We start from the raw sequence: 21,519 nt of genomic DNA on the forward strand, positions 1-21,519 counted from the left end.
TTAATCCGGTTGACTTTTTGTTGTTGATTTTTAAGAACTCCCTATATATTCTGGATATTAATCCATTTTAAATATGTTATTTGAAAACATTTTATTCCATTCTGTAGACTGATTTTTAATTTTTTGAAATGTTTATTTATCTTTGAGAGAGAGAGAGAGAGAGTGCGAGCAGGGGAGGAGCGGAGAGAGAGACACAGAATCTGAAAAAGGGTCCAGACTCCGAGCTGTCAGCACAGAGCCTGACACGGGGCTCCAACCCATGAACCGCAAGATCATGACCTGAGCTGAAGTTGGATGCTTAACCGACTAAGCCACCTAGGCAACCCAGTTGATTTTTAAAAATTATGTTGATAGGGGTGCCTGGGTGGCTCACTTAGTTAAGTGTCCAACTCTTGGTTTCAGCTCAGGTCATGATGTTCCAATTTTGCGGGTTCAAGCCCTGTGTTGGGCTCTGTGCTGACCGTGCAGAGCCTGCTTGGGATTCTCTCTCCCTCTCTCTCAAAATGAATAGATAAACTTAAAAAAAATGTGGATAGTATCTTTTGATGCCCCAAATTTTCATGAAGTCCAGTGTGCCTGTGAAAATTTTTCATCTGTTGCCTGTGCCTTTGGTGCCATATCCAAGAAATTGTTGCCAAATCCAGTGTCATGAAGCTTTCGCCCAACGTTTCTTCTAAGAATTTCATAGTTTTAGGTATTAGATTTCAGTCTTTGATCCATTTTGATTTAATTTCTGTATATGGTGTTAGGTCTACCTTCATTCGTTTGAAAGTGGGTACCAGTTTTCTCAGCATCATTTGTTGGAAAGACTGTCCTTTTCCCATTGGATGTTCTTGGCACCTTGTCAAAAACAAGGTGTGTGTGTGTGTGTGTGTGTGTGTGTGTGTGTGTGTGTGTGTGTAAGGATTTATTTCTGGACTCTCTATTCTATGTTCTGTTGGTCTCTATGTCAGTCTGTATGCCAGGACTGCAATGATTGAAGTACTATAGTTTTGGGGTTTTTTTGTTTGTTTGTTTGTTCTAGAGAGTGTGCTAGCAGGGGAGAGGGGCAGAAGGAAAGAGAGTATCTTAAGCAGGCTCCATGCCCAACCTAACAAGGGCCTCAATCCCACAACCCTGGGATCATGACCTGAGTCTAAATCAAGAATCAGACACTCAACTGACTGAGCCACCCAGGCGGCCCTAATCACTGTAGTTTTATAGTAAGCTTTAAAATCAAGAAGTCTGGGGGCGCCTGGGTGGCTCAGTCGGTTAAGCGTCCGACTTCAGCTCAGGCCACGATCTCGCGGTCTGTGAGTTCGAGCCCCGCGTCGGGCTCTGGGCTGATGGCTCAGAGCCTGGAGCCTGCTTCCGATTCTGTGTCTCCCTCTCTCTCTGTCCCTCCCCCGTTCATGCTCTGCCTCTCTCTGTCTCAAAAATAAATAAACGTTAAAAAAAAATAATAAAAAAAATAAAATCAAGAAGTCTGAATCATCTAGTTTTGTTGTTCTTTTTCAAGATTGTCTTGGCTATTTGGAGCCATTTGAGATTCCATATGAATTTGTAGAGGGGTTTTTCTGTATCTAGAGAAAACATCGTCGGGATTTTGATAGGGATTGCACCGACTCTGTAGGTTGCTTTGGGTAGATTATAGTGTATTACATTGATCCCTTTTTATATGTAGAGTCATTCTTGCATCCCAGGAATAAATCCCACTTGTTCATGACATCTAGTACTTTTAATATGCTGTTGCTGAATTAGGTTTGCTACAGTTTTGTTTGTTGTTTTTTTTTTTTTTTTAGAGGATTTTTGCATCAGTGTTTATCAGGGATATTAATCTGTAGTTTTCTTGTAGTGTCCTTGTCTGACTTGGGCATCAGGATGATCCTGGTCTCTCAAAACAAGTTGGGAAATGTTTCCTTCAATTTGGGGGAAAGTTTTGAGACAAATTAGTATTCGTGCCTTTTTTTTTTTTTTTAATGTTTGATAGAATTCACCAGTGAAGCCATCAGGTCCAGGGCTTTTCTTTGTCACAAGATTTTCGATTATTGATCGAAAGTCTTTACTAGTTGTACTTCTATTCACATTCTCTATTTATTTGTGATTTAGTTTTTGGTAGGTTCTGTATTTGTCCAGGAATTTGTCCATTTGTCTAGGAATTTGTCCATTTCTTCTAGGTTATCCAATTTGTTGGCTTACAGTTGTTCTTAGTACGGTCTTCTAATCCTTTTTAATTCTGCATAATTGGCTATAATATTCCCATTTTAATTTTTGGTTTCAGTAATTCGAGTCTTTTCTCTCTTTTTTTTCTGTCCATCTGGCTAAAGGTGTGTCCATTCTGTTAATCTTTTAAAAGAACCAGCTTTTGGTTTCATTGATTTTTCACTCTTCTTCTGTTCTTTATTTCACTTATCTCTGCTCTAATGTTTTTTGTTTTATCCCTTCTCCTAGCTTTGGGTTGAGTTTTTCTTTTTCTTTCCCCCTAGTTTCTTGAGTTGTAAAGTTAGGTTGTTGATTTGAAATATCTTTTTTAATATAAGCATTCATAGCTATAAATTTCCCCCTTAGCATTGATTTTGCTATGTCTCATAAGTTTTGGTATGTTGTGTTTTCATTTTCCTTCATCTCTGAGTAGTTTCTACCTTGCCTTATGATTTCTTCTTTGATCCATTGGTTGTTTATTTATTAATTTCCATAAATTTGGGAATTTTTTAGTTTTTGTTTTATCACTGTTTTCTAACTTCATCCTGTTGTTTTTGGACAAGATCATTTGTATGATACCTATTTTTTTAAATTTTTATTTATGTATTTATTTTGAGAAAAAGAGAGAGCGTGAATGAGCAGGGGAGAGGCAGAGAGAGAGAGAGAGAGAGAGAGAGAGAGAGAGAGAATCCCAAGCAGACTCTGCACCATCAATACAGAGCTGATGCCTGGCTTGAACACATGAAACTGTGAGATTATGACCTGAGGAGTTGGATGCTCAACCGACTGACCCACCCAGGCACCCCATCTATCTTTTTAAATCTATTGAGAGTTAGGTCACTTCTCTTTTCATGCTTCCAAGATTCTCTTTGTCTTTGGCCTTTGAAATTATAAGTATAGTGTGTCTCAGTGGGTTTTTTTTTTTAGTTCATTTTACTTGGAATTGATTGAACTTCTTGGATGTTTATATTCATATCTTTCATCAAATGTGGAAAATTTTCAACCAATCTTTCTTCAAATATTCTGTCTACCCCTTTCTCTTTCTTTTTCTTCTCAAACTTCCACAGTGTGCATATTGGTCTACTTGATGGTGCTCTATAGGTCTGTTAGGCTCTGTTCACGTTTCTTCAATCTATTTCTTTCTGTTTCCCAGCCTCGATAATACTCATTTTCCTATCTTAATGTTCACTAATTCTTTCCTCCTGCTCAAATCTGCCTTTGAATCTCCCTGGTGTATTTTCCAGTTCATTTATTGTACTTTTCACCTCCATAATTTCTTTTTGGTTTCTTTTTTAGATTTTTCTTTTTATTTATGTTTCCATCTTGTTCATACACTGTTTCCTTGACTTTTCCATACACCTTCCTTTAGTACTTTTAGAGCATATTTAAGATTGTTGCTTTAAAGCATTTGTCTAGTACATTTGCCATTAGGGTTTTTTCAGGGACAGTTGCTGTTTATTTACTTTTCTCTTTTGAATGTGCCATGTTCACCTATTTCTTCGTATGCCATGCTGTCTTAAAAAAATTTGTGAGAGCTGGACATTTGAATCTAATAATGATAACTCCGTCAATTAGATTTTCCAACTTCCCCAGGGTTTGCTATTTTTTTCTTGTTGTTCATTTACTTATGTTTGTGGTTGCTGTAGGCTGTCTTGATGCTAAGGATCAGTTTCCTGTGTGAATACAAGGTCTTTTCAGGTCTTTTCCGAGCGTGCGCCTTTCCCCAGGCACAACTGGTGACTTTCTGATTTTCTCAGTATGTGTAGTTGCTTTTTACCGTCTGGTTTTCAAAAGAGGGAAAACAGAAAAATGAGGTGGGGGGACGTTGGGAGGAGAGGTGAGGGAGAAGGATGCTGTCTTTTAAATATGGAAGTCACTTTATCTAGAGGGAGAGGAACTTGCCACAGTGAGGGAGGTATAATAAGAGTGGCTGCCTTTTTGCCTGCACCTCTGTGATCAGAAGCAGTAGCAGTCAGTGATTAAAGAACAGATTCCTGATATTTGGAGGACTGAATCCTTTTTGTCTATGCTAGTGTCTATAAGCTGCCCCCAAAACACATGAATGACTGTCTGCCATGGGGCTTGGGGTGGGGAATGGGTAACTACCACTGTGCTGAGAGCTGGAATTGAACAAAATTAACCTCAATTTACTGTCCAAGCCTTCTTCTGTCGTTGTAAGCCTTCAGTAGGTTCCAGAATTCCAGAGTAGTTGCATCGGACAGATTCTGCTACTGCAGTTGTTGTCTAAGTGGGGAGACAGATTCCTGCTGCCTTTTACTCTTACCCAGATCCTCCAGGGCTTTTTTAATTTTGTTGGAAGAATGGGTTGACAATGTGCCAACCACATGTGGCGTGAGGATGGGTGAAGGACCGAAGGACTGTGCATCCCAGGTAGAGGACATACTAATTGGCATAAATTATCATTGGACGTTTGAGGCTCTGAAGGTAACGGTAGGGTTGGAACTCAGGGTGTTCTAAAGAAATGCACTTTGCAAAGTTGTCGGGGACAGATAGCGAAAAAAATATGTAAGCCTTTTTACTAAGTGTAAATCTTAATTAAATAACCATTATCACTTTATTTTTTTTAAGTCAGATGAAACCTGGCATTCTCAACGGATGCTGAAATTAGTGGGTAAACGTAGAATGAGAAATAAGAAATAAAATCTCAAGTTACTTCTCCGCAAGATACAAAAGAAACAATTTTGATTGTTACAGTGCACGAAACTGTCACCACTCTAAGCAAGCGATCAAAGTTAGTATCACCAGTGATAAGCTTTATGGACATCCTGTACCTACTGGTATAGAATGCACTAAAAAATGTACAACATCACTTCTCTGGTATTCCTGGGGGGGGAAAAAAAAAGCATTACCAAGATTTAATCACGAGAAAACATCAGACAAATCAAAGTATCTTCCACACTAACTGGCCACTCGTCTTCAGCAGTGTGGAGGTCAGTAAAATCCAAGAAAGACTAGACAGACTATCACAAGTTGGAGGAGACTAAGGAGGCACAGCAGCTAAATCCTATCTGAATCCGGCTTGGATCCTGGACATTAGTGGAAAAACTGGCGAAACTCGAGTAAGGTCTATAAATTCGTTAATAATAATGTCTCCACGTTCAATTCTTGTTTGTAGTAACTATACTATGGTTCTATAAGATGTTACTATTTAGGGCAGTAAAGTGCACTCATCTTTCCTATTCGTTGTAGCTCATTTAAGTCCCAAACGGTATCAGAATAAAAAATTAAAAATTAAGGACTTCGAGAAAGGAAGAAATCTGGCTCCCATATGCCATCACTTTTTTTTTTTTTTTTTTTTTTTTTTACTACAAAAGCCCTTCTCCCTGAATTGACTTTCCGCTGTAAAATTCTTGAAGGTTATCTTGTTTCCCAAGAGTGTGGCGCTTGGAGTTCAGTGTCCCTAGCTCTTAGGCACTGCCTCCTGATAGTCCCTTCTGAAACCTGCCCTGTGTGGCCTGCCCCTTGTTTCCCAGTTGTGAGCCCTTCTTGTAGTTTGGCCACTTCCCTGTCTCTCAGTTCTTCAAGCGTTTATGTCACAGAGAGCCAGCTCTCAGGTTATTTTGAAGAATCTACGGGAAACTGAGGCATCGTTTTTTCTAATGTGGATCATCCAACATAGCTGTGTTTAGTCTCATTCTGGGGCAATAATGGTGCATTTTTGGAAGAATTTTAAGCAAGAGCGTGCTATCAGAGTTTTTGTTTCAGCCTGAGTACTGAGTTGCGATGAAGCTGAGAGGAGGAACAGAACGAGGTGACCAGGGTGCCCAGGACAGGAAGTTGCACAAGGGAGGGGCACCTGGGTGGCTCAGTCGGTTGGGTATCTGACCTCAGCTCAGGTCATGCATTCAAGCCCCGCATCGGGCTACGTGCTGATGGCTCAGAGCGTGGAGCCTGCTTCAGATTCTGTGTTTTCCTCTCTCTCTGCCCCTCCCTTTCCCCCCCCCCTCAAAAATAAATAAACATTAAAAAATTTCTTAAAAAAAAAAAAAGAAAATTGCACAAGGAGAGAACCTCAGAGATCTACAGAGGGTTTCTCTTAGATATTCTGCAGGGTATGTGTGTGTGAGGCAGCAACCCAAGGCCAGGGACCAAAACACCCATAAGGATTAGAGAGTAGTGTCAGTTACTCACACATGGGCAAAAATAGTTCTTTTTCCCATCAGACAGACTGGAAAAAATTCTTAATTCATGGAACATTGGAAAAGATACTCAGGAAGATCTTGGCTCAGCGGTGGGGAATAATTAGTCCTAGACTGAATGCTGCTCCAGACCCACCTAACACATCATAAAAACAAGATCTGAAGGGATCGAACTGTTTCTAATTAACAGAACTGCCTCCAAGGGGAAAACAAACCTCACAAGTATTTTCAGGAATGCACATATATCAAGCGCTCAACAGGGTTAAATTCACAGTGTCTAGCATCTCTCCCAAGGATAATTGACCATTTAAACCACAGATAGCTATGTGTATTGTGAGCTTTATAAAAGCATGTGTGTACGTAAAATGCAAAATCTGGAAGGGAAAAAGTGAAAGTCTACTACTGAACGATTCTTCCACTAATGTGAAATTCTGTAATATGACTTGAGAGGTCGACTTTGTTATGTTAAAGATGATACTATTAAACTCTAATGCAGCCACTGCACAAGAGAGTCATAACTCTAATCAACCAAGGAGATGAATAATAAAAAATATTTTATTAAAGAGAAGACAAAAAAAGGGAGAGAAAAACGAAAACAGAAACTTCTGGAACAAATAGAAAACAAATGGCAAAAAGATAGACTTAAACCTAACAGGATGAACAATCACAAAAAATGTAACCAGTCTAAGCACCGCAAATGAAAGTCAGTAATTGTCATATTGGGTCAAGAACCAAGAGCCAACTATATACTGCCTAAAAGAAACTTACTGTAAACATAATGACATGAGTAGGTTAAAAGAAAAAGAATGGAAGAAGATGTGCCCTACTAATACGAGTCCAGAGAAAGCTGGAGTGACTATTTTAATATGAGACAAAGTGGATTTCAGATCAAAGAATATTACTAGGGATATAGAAGGTCATTTTCTTTCTTTTTTTAATGTGTATTTTTGAGAAAGAGAGTGCCCTGCAGGCTCAGTGCTGTCAGCGCGGAGCCCAGGGTGGGGCTTGAATTCACAAACTGAGATCATGACCCGAGTTGAAATCAAGAGTCAGATGCTTGACTGACTGAACCACCCAGGCGCCCAGGAAGGTTGTTTTCTCATGATAAAGTGATCAGTTAATCAAGTAGACATACTAGTCCTAAATAAACTACATGAAACAAAATCGTGTTGGAAGTACAAGGATGAAAAGATAAATGCAATTTTAGTCAGAGATTTCACTACCCCTCTCCTGATATTTGATAGAACAGGTTGAAAGAAAACGTAAGGACTGAAAGGGCTTAAAAAAATAGATAGAATCTCTTCCTCACATCCCTTCAAGAAGTCATTCCATTTGCTTGACACTGCTTAAAATTCCTTTAATTGAAATCAAAATATTAGGCTTGGATTTCCTCCTTGGGAGAGTTAACAAATCAATGTGCGTGCATTTCTAGCAAGTCAATGATGGCATTCAGATTGTTTCCATTTTCATTTGGGGTGTAGGTGGTAAAACAGAAAGGCTTGGTGTTCATGAGGTGGGGCAGGGATGCTCCTAAGAGCACACAGGACAGTTGACCTTCAACCTGGGCCTCAGAAACCTTTCTCCGTTCCAAGAGTGGCCAGAACCTAACCTCAGAGGCACCCCTTACCTGTGTCAGTGGGAGCCATGGGGGCTGTTTGGTCTGCCCAGAGTGTAGTGTATTAAGACACAGAAACCAAGCAAGGCAGCATCTTACTGCTAGCTCTTTTCCCTCTAAAGATACCTGGCAGTCTCTCCATCAGATGGAGAGAAATATCTGGAGTGTACTTTAGCTTCAGAATCTTGAGCATTTTTCCAGATACACCTTATCATTTTTAGTGAACAGTGAATTTTTTCCTAAATATAGGACTTGAAATGCCAGACTCAAATCTGATAGGTACCTCCAAGCTTCTTGGGTGACTCAGAAGCACACATCCCTCCCCGTCTTTTTGCCAGTGGCCAGCACAGTAGGAAAACTTCATAAATATTTACCAGTTCTGCAATTCTCACAGTAGCTGCTATCAACAGAATTCACTCCAGCTCTGCCAATAAAGGTCAACATACTGTTCTGTTGAGTGGAAACTGAGAACAATTTGGTTGGATTTCCTGTGGCGGTAAATAAGCTCTGTAAGTGCTATGATACACACACATATATATATTGGGTCTCCAAAATAAGTACTAGATATGACTTAGCATAAAACTCTAGGTTGAACGTTAAAATGTTGTCCTTCTACTTTCTGACTCAGTTCCATGTCTTGGAGTCTGTGCTATACCCTTGAAATGACTAGATTAGTGACTTTAGAAAAAAGAAGACGAGGTTTTTAGATCTGTATCACTTGTGATGATTGCTAATTGTAACTGATGTTTGAGGACTTTCCTGAGGGAGCTGGATTGTGTCCCTTCGCTGCAGAGGACATCACCAGCAGTCTCTTCCCAAGCAGACTCTTTGGGGCAGGTAGCCCATACCTTGTCCTTATCCAGTGACCCAGTGCAACCAGTTGACACAGTGTGTAAAGGCAGCATTATCATCCAGTTCATTTGAAAGCTTGACCAGGAGGTAAAATGACCATTTCCTGCCACCAGACTAGTGGTTGGATAAGAAGAGCTCTGTGGGCCTCTTCAAACTCTATGATTTTAAGATTCGCCTGAGATAATGATAAATACCTAATATCAGTTTGAAATGGCATAGTGTTTTTAAAACATATCAACCAGAAATATTCTTCAAAAATATTGGTTATATGCAGTTCCATTTTCCTACTTTTAGAGAATCTGTTGGGAAGTCCTAGCCACAGCAATCAGACAAGAAAAAGAAATAAGAGGCATCCATATTGGTAAGGAAGAAGTTAGACAGTCGCTGTTTGCAGATGACATCATACTGTACGTAAAAAAAACCCTAAAGACTGCAGTGAAAAAACTTTAGAAGTAATAAATGAATTCAGGAAAGTTGCAGGATACAAAATTAATACCCAGAAATTAGTAGCATTTTTATACACTAATAATGAAGTAAGAATAAAGAAAAGAGAAATTAAGAAAATAATTCCATTTTCAGTTGTGCCAAAATAATAGAATACCTCAGAATAAACTTGAAAGGAGGTAAAAGACCTGCATTCTGAAAACTATAACATTTAATCAATCAAAACATTGATTAAAAATATTGATAATAACACAAACGGGAAGGTATTTCATGCTCATGGACTGGAGGAATTAATATTGTTAAAATGTTCATACCACCCAAACCAATTTACAGATTCAGTGCAATCCCTATCAAATTATCAACAGAGTTTTTCACAGAACTAGAACAAATAATACTAAAATGTGTATGGAACCACAAAAGACGCTGAATAGCCAAAGTAATTCTGAGAAAGCAGGACAAAGCTGGAAGTAACCTAATTCCAGATTTCAAGATAGACTATAAAACTGTAGTAATCAAAACAGTATGGTACTGGCACAGAAACAGACACACGGATCAATGGAACAGAATAGAGAGCCTAGAAATAAACCCATGCTTACATGGATAAGTAATCTATGAAAAAGTAGGTAACAATATACCACAGGAAGAGACTGTCCCTTCAATAAATGGTGCTGGGAAAACTGGACAGCTATATGCAAAAGAATGAAACTGGACCACTTTTTAACACCATACACAAAAATAGGATTAAAGACCTAAATGTGAAAACTGAAACCGTAAAAATTCTAGAAGTGCACAAAGACGGTATTTTCTCTCATACTGGCCATAACAGCATTTTTCTAAATATGCCTGCTAAGGTAAGGGAAACAAAAGCAAAAATAAGCTGCTAGGAATACATCAAAACAAAAAGCTTTTGCACAGCAAAGGAAACCATCAACAAAACAAAAAGGTAATCTGAATGGGAGAAGGCATTTGCAGTTGGTGTATCTAATAGTAGGTTAATATCCAAAATACATGAAGAACTTCTAGAACTGTGCACAAAAAATTTTTTTTTGATTAAAAAATGGGGAGAAGACCTGAATAGGAATTTTTCCAAAGAAGACAACACACACATGAAAAGATGTTCAGTTTCACTCATCATCAGGGAACTACCAATCAAAACCACGATGACATATTACTTCACACCTGTCAGAAAGGCTAAAATCAAGAAGACCAGAAATAACAAGTATTGAGGAGAATATCGAGAAAAAAGACCCCTTGTGTATTGTTGGTGGGAATGTAAGTTGGTCCAGCCACTGTGGAAAACAGTATGGAGGTTCCTCAAAAACTTAAAAATAGAACTACTAAATGATCCAGTAACTCCACTGCTGAGTATTTACCCAAAGAAAATGAAAACACTAATTTAAAAAGATATATGCACCCCTGTGTTTATTGCAGCATTATTTACAATAGCCAAAATATGGGAGCAACCTAAAAGTCCCATCAGTAAGTGAATGGAAGAAGATGTGTGTACACACACACACACACACACACACACACACACACACACACACACACGAATATTATTCAGCCGTTAAAAAGGATGAGATGTCACCATTTATGACAACATGGATGGGCCTACAGGGTATTATGCTAAGTGAAATAAGTCAAACTAAGAAAGACAAATGTTATATGATTTTAGACATGTGTGAGATCTCGGAAACAAAAAACAGAATCAGACCTATAAATACAGAGAACAAACTGATGGTGGCCAGAGGGAAGGGGGCGGGAGGATGAATGAGCGAGATGGGTGACAAGGCGTGGGAAGTACAGGTTTCCGGTTATGGAATGAATAAGTGAGGGGAATAAAAAGCACAGCCTAGGGAATATAGACCATGATATTGCAGTAGCATTGTGGCGTGACATGGTAGCTACAGTTGTGAGCATTGCACCACGTGTAGAGAGGTTGAATGTTGTCCACAGGCAACTGATGTAGCATCGTGTTGATTGTGCTCAAATAATAAAGCAAGTAAAATAAAAATAGAGCATCCCTTGGGCCAACAAGTAATTGTCCTCTTATTTAGATCAAAGTTACAATTTATTCTTCTCTAGAATTTTATTTAGCAGTTTATGACTTACTTTAGGCCATGCCTGCATGATCTGGTGAAATAATTGGGTAACACCGACCTTGTTGGATTTGACCTCATTAGCGTACTTCTTAGAAGTCAGTTTATCATTCCTTTGCATTATAAACATACGTATGTATCTTCTAGTGGGTACTTTTATTTTCACTTTGACTGGATTCCCTGCAGTCTCTAGGAGGTTTTCTGTAGTTGGCTTGTCCTTGGGATTAAGCCGTCTTTAGGAACAGTAGTGTGACCCCTCTGAAAACATGGCATGCAGAGCTCATTGGCTGTGATCATTCCACCATCAGGGGCATGCCTGTGGGCCTGCACATTTTCAAATGGAGCAGACAACCTCTCGTTTTATAGAGAAGTAAATTTAAGTGTACGTTGTGCGGTTAAGCTATTTCTAGCTTTCTTTTTGTCAGTGTGAATTGAAGGGTAAAATTTTCAACTCATAACTTATTTTGTAATTATGGTTTAGCACATAATTAAAGATAGACTTGAGGCAAAAAAAAAAAACCAGGAAACTCACATTTCATGTAAATGAGACCTCAAAGCTGTTTGGAATGTGGAGACCAAGATAATTACAAAATCCATCATGCAGAAACACTGCAAATACAGAAAATTCAATGTTTAACCCAGTGATCAGTTTCTCTTAATTTATCACTGAAACATAAATTGAGTATTGAAGAACTAAACTCCTTTTTGTGTAGCAGTTATTGTTTAATAATTAGTTGAAAGCACTTTGAGCATTAATACTGAGCAAATACAAAATACCAACACAAAATAATTATAAAGTAAGGTATTTCCATGCCAGGGTCTCACATACATGATACCACAAAGCACAAACAAAAAAGGAAAAAGTAGGCAGTCATCCTGACGTATGGGCAGAATAGCTCCCTTCTGAGTTTCTAGTGAATGTGCGTGACTTCGAGTGGAACATTTTTCTGGGTGTGTCTGTGAGGGTGTTTCTGGAAGCGAGTGGCATTTCAAATGGTAGGCTCAGTGAGGCTGATTGTCCTCGCCAGCGTGACTGGGCTTCATCCAGTCCCTTGAGGGTCTAAATAGGACAGAGAAGGAAAAGAAGGGTGAGTTTGCTCTGTGCTTGAGCTGGAACCTCTAAATTCTCCTGCCCCCATACGTTGGAGCTCCTGGTTCTGGGCTCTTCAGACTCAGAGTAGGTTTTACCCCATTGCCCGCCCCCCCCACCCCGCCCCTGCCCTGGCAACCCCGGATTTCTGGCCTTTGGGTTTAGATGGGAACTAGACCATCAGCTTCCCTCAGCCTGTGGTTGTGGCAGGCTGTAGAACTTGCCAGCCTCCATAATCATGTGAGCCAGTCCTTCAGAATAAACCTGTCTTCTGCATACGTGTATATCTCTTGCTGGCTCTGTGTTCTGGAGAATCCTGTCTAATATGCTAAGTGGAAGGGTTATAAATTTTTAATTTTGATATTTATTGCCCAATTGTCCTCCTCAAAAGGTAGAATTCCAATTTTCATTCTCACTGAAAGAGAAACTGCCTGTTCCCCCACAGCCTTGCTGATACTGAGGTTTTTTTTTTTTTTGCTAACATTTTGCCTTTCTGACACGTGAAACATTGTAGGTTTTTGATGTCTTGTATTCACTGCATTGTGAATGAAGTTTATCCTCTTTTATGAGTTAGTTAACCATTTGTGTGTTTTTTTCTATAAATTGGTTTAGTGTAATCTTTGTCCATTTATTTCTACTTAGCTTACCTTTTTCTGTTGTTTTTTTTAAAGCTTTTTGTATATTAAGCTTATTTTGTTATAACAAATACTAGCTTTCATTTTATCTTTGTATTTCTAATTTTTACTGTTATTTTAGCCATAAAAGTAGTTTCCATTTAGTAGTGAAATTTCTTTAGTATTTTCCTTCTTGACTTTTGAGGTGTTTTATTTTTTTTTTAACGTTTATTTTTGAGACAGAGAGAGACAGAGCATGAATGGGGGAGGAACAGAGAGAGAGGGAGACACAGAATCGGAAGCAGGCTCCAGGCTCTGAGCCATCCGCCCAGAGCCTGACGCGGGGCTCGAACTCACAGACCGCGAGATCGTGACCTGAGCTGAAGTCAGACGCTCAACCGACTGAGCCACCCAGGCGCCCCTTGTTTTTTTTTTTTTTTTTTTAATTTAATGTTTGTTTATTTTTGAGAGAGCGACAGAGCATGAATGGGGGAGGGGCAGAGAGAGCTGGGGGGAGGGACAGAGAGAGACACAGAATCCGAAGCAGGCTCCAGGCTCTGAGCTGTCAGCCCAGAGCTCGACACGGGGCTTGAAGCCACGAACCGCAAGATCATGACCTGAGCAAAAGGTCACACTTAACTCACTGAGGCACCCAGGCACCCCTGACTGTTGAGTTTTATGTCGTGTTTTAAAGGTCTTCATATTTCAAGGTTATAACTATATTCACCCATATTTTCTTCTAGTGCTTTCATGTTTTGTTTGTTTTACATTTAGATATTTGATTTATTCGGGATGATTGTGTTATAAGGAGTAAGGTGGATGTCCATGTGGTGGCATGTTTGTGAAAGATTACAGACATCGTGTACCATTAAGATTTTACTTAATCGGTTCTATTTATCTTTTACAGTAGAATGAGTAGATAAGTGGGAGTAGCACTTGGATTTCCTATGAAAATACCATTTCTTTGAATACAGTTGGTTATGTTTATTCTTTGCACTCCAAAATTCAATATTTGGGACCAGTAGTAGTAGGAGCTTTGCTAGGAGACAGTAGCGAAGCGTATCCGATGATACCCTCATCTCTTTAACCTAATTTGATGTCTTCCTAATAACAGTAAACAAAAGGGGATAAAACCATAGATATTCTTTTACACCACAGAAATGGAGATGAGTAGTGGCCTCCAGTATTCTGGCGTATTCCCCAAGTGTTACACGGCAGAGCCTCCCTTTTACGTTATGTGATCCTCCAGAGAAAGTAGCATTTTCAGAACTGGTTTCCCCCGTGGAAAGACATCTTTTCTTCATTGGTTCATCAGAGAGAAATAGTCAGACTCAAGACACGTTATGCTGTTTCTTTTGGGGTGATGCAGAAAACTCCATTTAAAACTCCAATGATGGATAACGGGTAATTTGCCATGCATTTTATGTGTCTACAGATATGTCTGTAGCATGTGTCCTTGTATCTATCTATATGAAACTTGACCTACTTCAAGGTCATCCTGATTGCATTTTACTTTGTCAGTCTGGTCTTTAACATCTCGGCCCCCTAAAATGTGTGCTAGATTTTTAAACCGTGGAAACTGCTTTTGCTTTGTTGCCAGTAGGGTTAATAGCCTGATAGCGTGCATGGAGCTGTCCATGTCCAGGCAACAGTAACAAAAAGAGAAATGATCGCATCTTTATAAAGGGAATACAAAACAAAGTCATCCAATCCATTTGACATTGCACGTGAGGCCATTTGGCAAGACACAATGGCGTTTCCATGATTCAGTTGGGTCGTCTCTGAACATCCACTCATTTACCTGTGGTGAAGTTCGGTTTGTGGGTCACCAGCTGAATGACCATGGGGGAGTTAGTAAGTCTCCATTCCTGCATCAAATAAAAGGAGGACATAGTAACACCGCACAGGGTTGCTGGGAGGACAAAGAAGCAATGGGTGAAGAGCCACTAGCGTAGTACTTACTAGCACATAGTAAATACCCCCCTGTTTTTATCTTTGTTGTATCATTGTGGATGGTGGTATTATCTTTATTACTCAGTAGTACAATAACATGCAGTGAAAAACACATTATGGCTACAGCCTTGAAATACAATTCCTGGGTGTCTTTAGAAGTGGCCATATTTAAAATGAGCAGTAAACACTCTTGAGTTGGCTTCGTTTTATTTTTGCTACCCCCAAAAACGTCTTTGATTTTTTGTAAACTCAGAAAGCGTGCCTATGCATCATTCTTCTTGAAGCAAGAAAATGATGTGGATACTTAATAGTGTGGATATTTACCCGTAACCGTGATACAGCGAAGTTAGCAGTTTTGATAATGATGTTTGGCTTTTTTGTTTTGTTTAATGCCTGCAAAATTATCCTGCCTACGGCTCCCAGAGGCCCTTCCCATACAGCATGTTCTGTAATCATATTACTGATCTAATAAACATCTATCTCATTGTAATAAACTCTTTTTGTGAACAGCCTCATTAATGTGCTGAAATAATGGACCCGGGGGTATTTCCAGCAATTTCATTGTAGCTCTAAAATTAGCTGCCCTAACAGCTCTATTGGTGGGGAAACTGCTGCTTCAGCCCCGCTGATCGAGTCTTCTGCAGTGCCTTGCTGATCACGAAGGTGCGTGGGGCAGAGCTCCCAGTAAAGGTGCTTTGGGGGCAACAAAGTCCTACAGCATAAAACTTTAGACAAACACTCTCATGTTAGTTTTAATTCTGGATCAGTCTCTTTGAATAAATGAACCATTAGTTTATAAGACCGAGACTTTACCTTAAGGAATTCGTGCTAAACGTCTATATAATAAAGCCATAACTATGTTTAACTGATTTCCTATGGAGAATTTTCTTCTTCCAGTTGTAAAAATTGCCTGGTTTTATAAGTTTTTACTATTAGGAAGTGGTTTTTTAAATTTTATTAGCCTTGCACTTTTATTCTAAAATAGCCATTCTTGAATGGGAATAAAAACCTTTTTTAGGGATAAATGTGTTCTCTTTTATTTTTTTTCCTTTGGGGTACATTCTCTACCTCAAGCCTGTATTATTTAGAGGTGAGCTCTTCAGAAAGGAATTCTTTTAGTGTGAAGAGGACTTCAGGTATTTGTCAGTGAACTGTAATTTTATTAACAGGCTTCTAAATTATATAATTCTGTAATACATTTTTGAATCTTATAACCAAAAAGTAACATTTCCAAGTTTTCTTTCTTTCTTTCCTGTCCTGTCCTGTCCTGTCCTGTCCTTTCCTTTCCTTTCTTTCTGGCCCAGAACCCGCCACAGGGCTTGAACTCATGGACCACGAGATCATGACCTGAGCTGAAGTCGGACACTTAACCAACTGAGCCACCCAGACACCCCTGCCCTTCACATTTTCTCCAGCCATTATATTTGGTTATAGCAAGTCTTGTATTTGCCTCATGTCAGTACCTGAGGGTCATTACAGAGGGTGCCCAGGAGATTTACCCTCTGTTAGATCTTAGGGGAAGGGAAGGCAGATTTATTCCAGATACTTATATTTATGTATCTGTGGATGTGCGTAGTTGACACTGTTTCAGATATTTAAGTTACAAAAGGTGCCATAAGCACATTATAACACCTGCAACAATATAGAAACGGTTAAAGTACAAAGAACTAAAGTCTCCACCTAAAGGAAAACAAAACTACCCCCACCCCGGCCCGTGTAGCCACTGTTTACGTTTGACACGTATTCTTGCATTCTTTTCCAGTCTTTTCCAATCACATGCGCTTGTATCATTGATTTTGTTTCTTGTTTTGTTTTAGCTCTCATTCCTAAAAATAGGTTCATAGTATATGTAGATGTTTTGTAACTTTTTACGTATCTGAGTATTATGGGCATCTTTCCAAGTCAGTACTTTACTTATCAATCTCATTCTTTTTAATAATTGTATGGTATTTCATAGTATGAATGTATTACTCTCTCTCCAACTCAGTCGTCTCCCAGTGGATGGCCATCCACATTGTTGTCACTTATTTGCTATTATAATCATCATACAGTACACATCTTTGTAAAATTTGAGGTGCTTCTGCATTTCCTTTAATTGGAAGCACCCAGAAGTGAGATGGGGAGGTGGAAAAGTGCTTTTAAATTTCAATAAGTATTAATTACCATGTAACTTCCCAAATTTTTTAGCAGTTTATATTCAATGAAAGGCGTGGAAATGTACTAAGTTTGCTACATCATCACCAGCATCACCTCTTCTGAGTGGCTTACTTTTAGCAGGTACACTGTGTAGAAATTCAAAGATGTCAGTTTAAGTATTATCACCAGAACAAATACTGTTGGGTAGGATGACCAATCAGAGTTATTTATGTTTTATTTATTTATTTATTTAATTTATTTTTGAGACAGAGCATGAACAGGGGAGGGGCAGAGAGAGAGGGGAGACACAGAATCTGAAACAGGCTCCGGGCTCTGAGCAGTCAGCACAGAGCCCGACGTGGGGCTCGAATTCACAGACCGTGAGATCATGACCTGAGCCGAAGTCGGACGCTTAACCAACCAAGCCACCCAGGCGCTCCTGAGTTATTTATGTTTTAAAAGTTAAACATTGATCACAGGATACAATCACCCTTTTTTGTCTTCTAGATGTCTTACGAGACTTGTTTATTAGAAATGATATTTTCAAGGGCTCCTTTGTGATACAGAATATAACCTGCTCTTCGGCTAAAAGGAAAGAGGGAACATTTTTCTCTATATCCTGCTTAGATTTCTTTCACAAGCAGTTAGAAGGGTAAATACTAGAATTCCATTAATTACTTACCAAAAGAAAAAACTTTCAAGATTAAAAAGAGAGAGAGAGAGAGAGAGAAAACAGACAACTGGATTGTGGTAATGCAATATTATGCATCTACAAGGTTATCATTAAAATATTGCAAGTCTAGGTGGCTTTACATGTGAGTTCTAAATTTTCAAGGAATAGACAAGTTCTGTGCTGTTTAATTTAGAGTACAGGAAAATACGGAAAGCTTTCTGATTGATTTTCAAAATACGAGAATAAGTTTAATGCCATAACCTACTTTAAAATAATACAGAACAGCTGTAAATCACTTTTATTTATGAATATAGCTAAGAAAATTAAAGTAAATCAAATCTAGCAATATGTTAAAGGACCAATATAACTAAATAGGGTTTGATCCAGAAACTCCAGAAAGAAGCACTAGAAAGGCATAATTTAATGTTTTAAGAAATTGAAGGAGATTAAAAACATGGTCATAATACTAGAAAGAGTAACTAGCCATTTTTCATTTTTTAAAACTCCATATAAGATAGCGTGAAGCTTCTAAACATATTGAAACTTATTTCCTAGAAATTAATAAACATTAAAAAAACCAAACACTGAAGGTATTTTCATTAAAATTGGAGAAAGAGGAATACCTTCTACTACCAGTAATGGTCAGCAATGATGGATGAGAGGTGGGATATTGTAGATAATTCTGTGAGATAAAATAAATAGATATTGAGTCGAAAAAAGGATTATTACTTAAGTTGGTAAAATTTTTATACCTAGGAAAATACTGAAATAAAAAACCTGTTGGAACTCAAAAATGAAGTTCAGTAAGCTGGCGTATCATAACGTAATGCACAAAACCCAGCAGCTTTTCTTTCTGCTGATGTTAATCTGACAGAAGTAGAAATGGGGGGGAATCCCTTTTACAGCAGTGACTAAAACCACCCCATAATAAAAGCCAAAAAGAAATATAACAAGAAAATGCAAGTCATGTGATAACTGTAGAACATTTTAAAAGACATAATGTATGACTTAAATTCATGGAGAGGCGTGCTGGGTACCTGGTTGTGAGACTTAAAAATAGAGACTCTCCCAAAATCTTACACAAATTTAGTTTTTATCGGAATTCCATCCACACTTTTTTAGTTCATGGAAACGATCCTATGAAATAAATGTGAGATTTGCCATGAAAATCTTCACCAGGATGGCCTCTTTCCAACTGTTTTTTTTTTTCCCCTCCATACACTCACCTCCTGTCTCTCACAAGATGCCTTTGAAGGAAAAGTGCAGGGACTCAAAAAGGAGTAACTTCTAACAATGAAGAGAAGGCGGGGGGGGGGGGGGGGACATGGGAGTCAGTAGCAGGTAAGGATTTCAGTATATTTCTGGAGGACAGAAGGAAACCCGTAGAAGAATTAAACTGGGGCAGGAAAAACCTGGCTCCAAAACGCGCCAGCCTGGTGGGGGGCGTTGGTCTTCCCACCCAAACCCCACAGCACGTCTGGTTTTAGGGGAGGGGATGAAAATGGGGCGTATGACCAACAGCTCCGATTTGATCCTTCGTATGCCCTTCTCCAGCTTTCACATGCTGGAGACTAAGTAGGCTAGTATTTGCCCTCCAAAACGGTGCCAGGACTTTTCCCTAAAGAAGTGGAAGCTGAGAAGAAATTAACCAGGACCACCGAGAACAGCCTTCCTTAATTTTCTGACGGGCAGTGGCAGTGGAAGTGATGCTGTGGCTCCCCGAAAGCAGAGCTTCCCCAGCTCCACACCCATGGTGGAGGGACGGTCTGCCACCCGAATCCGTACCTTTAGCCGTGACCTGCCCCCTGAGCCCCACACTTGAATACCCTGGGCTGCCACCGCCTGCAACAGCTCCATAAGAACGTCCCCGCCGGTAGTGGTTCCGGCCGCGAACGAGGACCCAACTGACGTTTTGTGGGCTCTGTGTCCTCTTGCTGTCCCCTGTGACTGCGTTGGCCTGGCTTCTTGCACTTGACTCCAGTCATGCCGTCTCGTCGCTCAGGGCCTTGTGGATCAGCGCGAGGCATTTGGATTGGATTCTGAATGCAGGGAGATGTCATCGGAGGCCCCAAGCAGAAGAGTGATGTGATGCGACTGAAGTTTAAACAACCGCTGTGGCTTCCGTGTGGGAAACCGACTGCAAGCAGCACAGAGGGCAGCCTGAGGGAACATTTGCCTGCTTCTTGAGCGGCTATCTCGCACGTGTTTCTCTCATCCAGTGGCTATGAAATCTACCTGAATCCCTCTATGGTCTCTGCCAGTTTGCTGCTTCAGTGGAATCATTTAAATCTCCTATATTGACTGGTTATGGTTGCTTCAAATTTTTTTTAATGTGTATTTATTTTGAGGGAGGGAGAGAGAGAGAGAGAGAGAGAGCGAGAGGGAGACACAGAATCCGAAGCAGGCTCCGGGCTCCGAGCTGTCAGCACAGAGCCCGACGTGGGGCGTGAACCCACGAACTGCGAGATCATGACCTGAGCCGAAGTCAGTTGTTTAACCGACTGAGCCACCCAGGCACCCCCAAACTATGGCTATTTACACAAGCGATGTTTCCCTACTCTGTAGTTATTGACAAGGAAAATGTGAAGTTTTGTTACAAAAGTCCGGATGGTGTGGGAGCCCCAGAAGACAAGACCCACTTGACCTCCCAATGACTTTAAACTTGTTTTTGGATCTTTTCTTTCTTTCTTTTTTTTTTTTAACCCTGGCACTCTGGTCTGTGATATATAGACTTACAACTAAATCAATAATGGTAGTGACAGGTTTTCTTCCCTTTAAATTTTCACTTTAAAAGTATAATTTGCCAGGGGTCAATGAGACTAAAGAGTATCCTTACTTCTCAAGGGTAAGGGGGCAATGGCAGGACTGTGTGGGCAATAGTGTTTCCTTGGGCGATGTCATCTGGAATTACCACCATTTATCAGCTTAATGATATTTCCTGCTCCCTCTTCAGCTGAATTTGGGCAGGAGTAATGTATTAAAATGAAGAAGAACAAGGACTGATGGCCTAGTGTGAAACCTTGTTAAAGATGTCCTAACAATACAGAGGGAGTCTTTTCTCCAGGTGCTTTTAGCACAAAAATAGAAAACATTGCATTATAAGTGGTTATTGTTTTTTTTTAGTTAATTTGTTCTGTGAAAATAAATATTCCCACATATTTTTGACAAAATAGTATGCCAGGCAGTATTTTTAAAATACAATATAAAATGAGAACGATTTTCAAAGGCATTATATTGTGTGGATTGAATAAAGGGAAGCACAATTGTAATTTTTAATTGTTTTAAAACAGTATTAAGCAGTCAAGTGTAAGTTTATTTCTGAATTATGCGTGTGTATATATGTATTTGTTACCTCTTCCATAAAGCATCTGAGTTGGCCAAGAAGAATGTTTGCAATAAATTCAGTGTTGACAGATAAAATACAAGATGCCAGATGGACATACACCAAAAAAGTTCATTTTTGGGGTGCCTGGGTGGCTCAGTCGGTTAAATATCTGACTCTTGATTTCAGCTAAGGTCATGATCTCACAGTTTGTGGGATCTAGCCAACGGCACGAAGCCTGATTGGGCTTCTCTCTTGCCCTCCCTCTCTACCCCTCCCCTACTCACACACACACTCTCTCCCTCTGTCAAATAAATAAATAAACATTTTAAAAAATTCATTGTTCATCTGAAATTCAAACTTAATTGGGCGTGCTCTTT

At 39.5% G+C, this 21,519-nt stretch overlaps 1 protein-coding gene across 12 annotated transcripts in view; it reads left to right on the forward strand.

Moving 5' to 3' along the window:
- The window catches only part of ULK4 (unc-51 like kinase 4), a 571,462-nt gene that overhangs the window by 416,879 nt on the left and 133,064 nt on the right, over nucleotides 1-21,519 (forward strand). The window lies entirely within an intron of this gene.

This window comes from Acinonyx jubatus, chromosome C2 (assembly GCF_027475565.1).
Source record: "Acinonyx jubatus isolate Ajub_Pintada_27869175 chromosome C2, VMU_Ajub_asm_v1.0, whole genome shotgun sequence".
Classification (NCBI taxonomy): Eukaryota; Metazoa; Chordata; class Mammalia; order Carnivora; family Felidae; genus Acinonyx; species Acinonyx jubatus.